Genomic DNA, 7,832 nt, shown 5'->3' with positions numbered 1-7,832 from the left:
AAGTGAAAGCGCCACTTCCAAGCCGAGCTTCTATGAGATCTGCTACATTTCCACTGGTATCCTTGCACTTTGGGCACTGCCATAAGAACTTTGCAGCCTAGGCCACTAGTGCCAGGATGAGGATAAAAGGCACATGTAATAGAGCTGCTCAGCTGGGCCCAGACTAGAACAACCAAGTCCCTGGCAAGCACACATACATGAGTGTAAATAAATGATGATGGTCATGTGACCCTGAGATTTGTGGATGTTTTGCAGAATTACTGCTCCCAGAGCTAAAGGACAAGCTAAATGACACATGTTACAGTGATAGTCACCCCCCAGAGACTAACTTATCTCTGTCTGAATCCCAACTTCACTTTCTGAGGAAAGAGACTATAGTGGATTAGGCTTGAATCAAGTGTGAACACCCATGGCTGGGGAAGGTATTCAAGGCTGTACATATAAACATGGCTATCGGTAGCCCATCCCTGTGGATCAAGAGAGAGTTCTCAAATGAAGGTAGAGATGTGGTGGTTATGGTGAGCTGAGCAGGCACCCAAAAGGAGTCAACTTCTACTTTATGTACAAAATGCTTCCTAGAGCAAGAACTGCCTTTAGGTAAAAATTGTTTACTGTGACAAAAACTGTCTCCTGCAAGAAAATTCTGATCCCATAGGCAACTGAACTTTGGAAAAAAAAAAAAAAAAAGAATGAAAAACAGCCATATTCTTTAAAAAGGGAAGATAGAGAGCAAGGAGAAATGTTTAACTGCAATAAATCACAAGCTTAGGGTAGAATTTGATCAATGGTTTGCAAGGAAATCAAGGGTGAGGTAAGTAATTTCTATTCTTCGGCACTCACTCTCTTGTGAATCCATAAGCCTTGGCTGCTACCAGCCATTCCATGCAACTGGCCATCAGGCATATATCTGAGCCTGGCAAAGGATAGAGACTAGTCTCTTAGTGAATAAAAAAGATCAGGGTGGAAAGGTAAAGTTGAGACATAATCACAACCATTTCAAATTTATTGAGTACAACATAGGTAATATTAGACCTTTACTTGAATGGTGAATTTAAAATCAGAGAGTTATTACACTGCAAGAAATTGATTTATTCAAGTTAGGTAATTGTGTCTCCTCTAATCACCCTTTGGAAGAAATAATGAGAACTTGTAGGTTTTGAACATTCAAATCAAAAAAAGTTTATAATAATATACACAGTTTCATTTGCATCTACTATTTAAATTTCTCTGATTACCAACCCATTTCTTAGAATGCTAATATGAGGGTGGAGATTATATTTTTACTTTACATGTCACTTCAAGACAGGAAATAGCTGATTATGTTTTCACCCACTTACAAATAGAAGCATCCATATATACATATATTTGAAATACCATTATTATTACACAGACCACATATGAAATTTAAATGGAATAGTACACCATATTGTAAATTATAGCCAAATGGACTATGAATACTTCTTTGTTTGGTTAGTTGGTCAGTGTTGTTTTGTTTTGTTTTTGAGACGGAGTCTTGCTCTGTCGCCCAGGCTGGAGTGCAGTGGCACAATCTCAGCTCACTGCAACCTCCATCTCTGGGGTTCCAGTGATTCTCCTGCCACAGCCTCCTGAGTAGCCTGGATTACAGGCACGCACTACCACACCCAGCTACTTTTTGTATTTTTAGTAGAGATGGGATTTCACCATGTTGGCCAGTCTGGTCTCAAACTCCTGTCCTCAAGTTATCTGCCTGTCTCGGCCTCCCAAAGTGCTGGGATTACAGGCATGAGCCACCGCACCTGGCCCTATGAATAATTCTTTGAACAACTGAAATATTTCTGAAAGTAGTACATGATACTTGCCAAAAATAATGCTTACTGAAGGATTCTATTTAGAAGCAATTAATAAGTAATAATAGTATCATAATGCATGCATTTTGGGGGGTACATAGTGTCCTACCAAATACTTGCCAGGCAAGCAATAAAATTTTGAACAAATAATCTAATTTAAAGAGAAAGGTAAAAGAAAATTGAGATGAAATGAAAAGCTGTTCCAAATACTTTATAAGAAATCATACTGGGACCAGAGTCATCTAGCAGCAGCTGCCACTCTGAATTTCGGTTTTCATGCAAAACTAGAAGAGCCAGTCTTCAGCTTGTGTTTTTTCCTAGGCAAAAATCCCTGAGGCAAGTAAATTCAAAGCACTGTGAACAACTCTAAGGGTGAGTTGGTCTTACCCTCTACCCTAGACCTACTAAATCTGATTACCCAAATGGATTAAGAATCTGTTTTTAATAGGCACCCCAGGTGATTCTGTTGTACAGCTAAATTTGGAAACCATTGCTCTGGAGAGAAAAATAGAAAGCTAATGCTGACACAATTGGTACATCTGTGATGGCATTGAAGCAGGCATTCAGAATTCTCAAGAAATGCCAAGTCAGGAGTGGCCTTTTTGGCTCAATAACCCACCCTTTTGCCCCTCCCTCCCAGGAGCTAAGAATTTTGCTTTCTTTAAACATCTCACTTAGGCAATGTGGTACAGTTGGGGTGCGTGACTCCCGACAGTCTCTGCAGCCCCTGTGTGCCCTGAGAGCCAAGGGAAGGTTGGCACCGATGGAAACAGCATGACTAAGAGGTGGACAGGTGGAAAGTGCTGCCCTTCAATGACACAATCCTCTGAAGCTCAGGCTGTAGTTTAGATATTTCCTTAATGTGAATAAGGTCAATTAAGTTTCCTTTCTTTAAACTACCTTTCTAGCATAGGATTTTAAAACTTTTTTAACATCTCAAGTGAAAACTAGATCCATCCAATGATGTGAATGATTTGGAATTAAACTGGCATAGGGTCCAAAATGAATCTCTAAATTATTTAATCTCTAAGTTGTGTATTTATTGGGGACTGGACTACAAAGAGGAGCAACCGACCACAGGCATGATTTACTTTTAAACGTGTGTTTTAAATCTATGTTTGTGCTCTTTTACTTTTGAAAAATTAAATGCCACATTTAATTCACAAACCCTTCCTTGTGTATTGATTTTTAAATTATGTCATCATAACTGTACCACGTTGCCTAAGTGACATTATGCTACATGATAAACTGCTAATAATAAAGACCTAAAAAGAGCCTCCATCTGCCCATCAGCTTTCTGAAGAGCAATCAAGGCAGCACTTGTGCTAAACTGTGCTTAAGATGCCATGACTCCCGATAGTGTCTGCAGCCCCTGTGTGCTCAGGGAAGGTTGGCACTGATAGAAATAGCATAATTGAGGGAGGGACAGGTAGAAAGTCCTGCCCTTCGATAACATGCTCCTCTGAAGCTCAGGTTGCAATTTAAATATTTTCTTTAATGTGAATAAGGTCAATTGAGTTTAAGGAACCTATATTCAGGGATCTAATCATCTTTAGATTTCCAACACAGTTGGAAGGACAAAATCTACCTCTCTGACCCTTGTACACTGCTTTCGATGGTCACTAAGAACAACTCAGGCCACTACAAAAAGAAGGCAAAAAGAAGAGCCTATAAAGTAGTGGAAATAAGTAGACATATAATTTATATATAAACACACACATGTACATACACAAACATAAAAGTGTATGCCAATGTGGGAGGCAGGATGCACAGGAAGCAAGAGGTTGGGTACACTGCAGGAAGAAAACAAGAAAGGCCAGTGGGGCAGAACTTACCCAGTTCTCTTTGTATGAGGAATAAGAAGCCACTTCTTAAAAGTCTTCCTAAAAGAAAGGAGAATAAAGTTATACAAACTTGGTCCAAGAGCACTAGGTCAGTACAGGAAGGAAAAGGAAATTGAGGGACAGTTGTTTGCCTGAGTCACAGCAAAAGAGCCTGGAATACACAAAATGAAAAATAAAATATTTCTTTCACTAAATTTTCAGTCAGGTACAGGCATGAGAAACAATACTCCTTTGGACTGAGTAACAGAATATGAAGGAGTTAATCATCCCTTCTCACTTCCAGGGAATGTGGAGCTCATCAGAGCAGAGGGATACAGCAGCCTGGGCATGAAGTTGGACCCACCTCCTTCTGGAATCGGGGAGATGTAGGACAGAATGACAGAGGGAGGAAGAGAGGGCAGTCTGGCAGAGAGTGCTAGCTCCTAAGCTCATGTGAGGCATCTCAGGGGCTTTCTGAACCAGCTGAAGAGATCTGAGAGCCATCTCCACTTCCACAATTACAGACAGGAACAGAGGTGGAGAAATACCTTTTTTCTTTCTTACATTATGACCTCATAGTAACCTCCATGAAGGCATGACCAGGGGAAATAGGAGTCATCCATTTTTTTTTTTTTTTTTTTTTTTTTTTTCTTAGCAAAGCAATTTTACTTCTGCGCAGTGAGGGGCCCCCTTGGCCAGTCGCCATGAGAACACACCTGAACAAAGGGGCACGAGAGCCTTTATTCCTGATGCAAGTCCTGCCACTGTACCCTTTCCCCATTGGCTGGGGTCGGGTCGTACAATCTAAACTAATCCCAGTTGGCTAAACATTTGATTTTTTTTTTAGATAAGGTGGGCATGTAAAAGAAAGCAGAGAGGAAAGGGGAAGGGGTGGCTGTAATGAGCTAGAAAATTAGTCCTCTTTCCAAATAAGGAAAGGAATGTGAGCTGGTACTGATAACGCCTGGTACTGTGGCGTGCCTGGGCATCTAACAAAGGCAAAAAGGAAATAAGGAGAAAAAAGAAAAAAGAAGGGAGGGGGGTACTATGAATTAAAGAATAAAAGATTGATCAGGTTATTTGAAGAGAAACCTCATCATATCCCACACTTCATACATAGCATTTATCAAAAGCTGATTAGACATAGTTTGTGAGGGAATATAGTTGAGGTTTAGATTGGAGGGTGGTTTCTAATCAGATTTTATACGCCTTGAATAAGGAGTCATCCATTTTTTAAAGAATGTGATGATATATCAAAGATGACTCACGTCTTGATCTAGCATGTGACGTTATAGATGGATAAAAGGAGACATATTTATGTATGTATACATACACACATGCACACACATGCATACATGTATTATGGTTGCAATCATGTTTAAGTATAGACACACTCTTTTCTTACTTTGTTAAAATACTGAGTTTATTTCACATATATATTTTTGTCTCCCCATCATTTCCATGTCTGACCACTGCTACCATTATATCGTATCAAAACATTACATACATACTTAAAACCAAAGGGTGGAGTTCCATCTTTAAAAACCAAATAGGCATTTTGGACAACACATTCTTGGCAATGGAACCTGGAAAACATTTATTAAACACAGTAGGAAAAGTCCTCTCTCTGCATTACAGAGAGGACAACCAGATATCAACTGTTACAGAAATGAAATGAGATGAAATTTTTTTAACAAATTGTTTAAACTCTTTTCTTAAAGTGACTTCCTCCACTGCCAGAGATCTTGAATAGCCTCCTGGTCAGTTATCTGGAAGCAATTCTTCACATAACTGATGAGCTTAGCTTCCACTTTAGGAAGAGAACCGCCTTGTTCTATACTTGCTTGCATTTTGCTTTAATGTCTTCTACAGGACTAGATCCTTTTGGTGTTTCAGGAGATTTTTTCCTGTTTTTGTTTTGTTTTTGATATGGAGTCTGGCTCTGTTGCCCAGACTGGAGTGCAGTGGCGCGATCTCGGCTCACTGCAAGCTCCGCCTCCTGGGTTCACACCATTCTGCTGCCTCAGCCTCCCAAGTAGCTGAGACTACAGGCACCCACCACCACACCCGGCTACTTTTTTGTATTTTTTAATAGAGACAGGGTTTTACCATGTTAGCCAGGATGGTCTCGATCTCCTGACCTCGTGATCTGCCCACCTTGGCCTCCCAAAGTGCTGGTATTACAGGTGTGATCCACTGCGCCCAGACTTTTTTCCTGTTTTTTGAAGGACTCTTGACCTTTTGATCTGGGTGTTAGTGGTTTTAAGTCTTTTCCATTCTGGTTTCATTTTTGTGCATTTTTGGCTGGTATATCTTATATAGATTTTTTCACTGGAGCTTTTTCCTCAGTTTCCTCATCATCTTCATCATCATCATCATCATCATCATCATCATCATCGTCGTTGTCTTCACAGCAGGTTTTACTTTTTTCCATGGAACCCTGCTACCACCTGCAGGAGCAGATCACTTTCCAGATATACCTAAGAGTTTCACATCCTCCACCTCATCTTCTGAATCTGCATCTTCCTCCACAGCTACTAAGTGCTGTCCACTAATATGCACTGGCCCTAAACCACACTTCAATTGTTAAGACCATAGGTAGTGGTATTTCAAAGCCCCCAAGGGAAACTGTTGCCTGCACAGACATTTGCAAAGTTGCCAGTGTTACTTTAATTGGACTACCTTTGTAATTCATTGCTTCTGCTTCAACAATGTGCAATTCATACTTTGCACCAGCCCCTAAACTGACCGTTCTTAAAGATAACTGGTGCTTATTTTCATCATCATTCACTTTAAAGTGATCATCTTTGTCGGCCTTTGGTTCACAATTGAAAAGATAGCTCTGGGGCCTCAAGGGGCTCATATCCATGTTCATCGAATCCTCCATAGAGGGGCAGCATGCACTTATGTGGGAGAGAAGGCAAACAGAGATAAACGACTACTGCTCCAGGGAACGGCCCCACAAAACAGAATCACACCCAACACATACATTCTTATATGCATTTTGGTTTTTTCGGCTGAAATAACAACTATTGCTGATGGGTTTAATGACAATCCAGATGGTGGGTGGTGATGCCATTTCCCGAGTAGGGAAAACCGGGAGAGGAATCAGAGTGGGTCAGGGGGAATTATTAACAAGAGTTCAGTTCAGGACACATTCAGTTTGAGATGAAAATGCTAAGTACACAGTGGATGCACTATGTGGGGTTCAGAGGAGAGACTGCAGGAGATGTCAAATGGGGCATCATCAGCATTTCAAGTCATGGCCCCAGATGAGCTCTCTTACGAGGAGAGGGTAGATGGAAAACAGAAAGCAGCCTAGAACTGATCCCATGGAACCCTAGTTTTGTGGTTGGATCGAGGAAGTGGAAGAATGAGGAAACTAAGCTTTATGTTGAATTCAGTTGAATTTCATATAATTGTGTCCCTCCAATTATAATCCTTGGTTTACCCTAAGGGAAAGGGTTCTACGATCAAATTATATGGGATATCTCTCATATACCGCTCCCTCTGGGAGTTTCAGAGGACCAGAGCAATACTTACAGATGAAAGATTCTGAGATGTCCTTAAAGGAAAAAGTTAAATTTTAAAGGAGCATTTCTTTAAGTCAGGGGTTCTTGGAATGTGATCCCCAAACCTGCAGTAAGAGCATCACCTGAGAACTTGTGAGGAATGTTCATCCTCAGCTGCCCGCAGACTTACAGAATCAGAAGCTCTAAAAGTGAGACCCTGCAATCTGTATTATAATAAGCCTGCCACAGTGACTCTGACGTGTGATTCAAAGACCACGGTCCCAAACATTTGGCCGTTTTTCTTTTGTTGACAAATAAGTCCAGAATGTCCTAGTTGGAAAATATTGTTACTGCAAACTCCAGTTTTAAGATCTTTAGTTTAACAAACTTTAAAGTGCAGAATCACTATTAAGAATTAAATTCATGGCTGGGCACAGTGGCTCACACCTATAATCTTAGCACTTTGGGAGGCCAAGTTGGGCAGATCACCTGAGGTCAGGAGGAGTTTGGAACCAGCCTGGCCAAGATGGTGAAACCTTCATCTCTACTAAAGACACAAAAATTAGCTGGGTGTGGTGGCCCACACCTGTAGTCCCAACTACTTGGGAGGTTGAGGTGGGAAGATCGCTTGTACCCAGGAGGCAGAGGTTGCAGTGAGCCAAGATTGC

The 7,832-nt window shown here is 40.9% G+C and overlaps 1 pseudogene; it reads right to left on the bottom strand.

The window, feature by feature from the left end:
• Positions 1–5,367: 5,367 nt before the first annotated feature.
• Positions 5,368–6,539, bottom strand: LOC129040185 (nucleophosmin-like; annotated as a pseudogene).
• Between the last annotated feature and the right edge of the window lie 1,293 nt (positions 6,540–7,832).

The sequence above is a fragment of the Pongo pygmaeus genome, chromosome 6 (assembly GCF_028885625.2).
Source record: "Pongo pygmaeus isolate AG05252 chromosome 6, NHGRI_mPonPyg2-v2.0_pri, whole genome shotgun sequence".
In the NCBI taxonomy this organism is placed as follows: domain Eukaryota; kingdom Metazoa; phylum Chordata; class Mammalia; order Primates; family Hominidae; genus Pongo; species Pongo pygmaeus.
The sequence above is the reverse complement of the archived record's forward strand: the minus strand, read 5'-3'. Positions and strand labels throughout refer to the sequence as shown.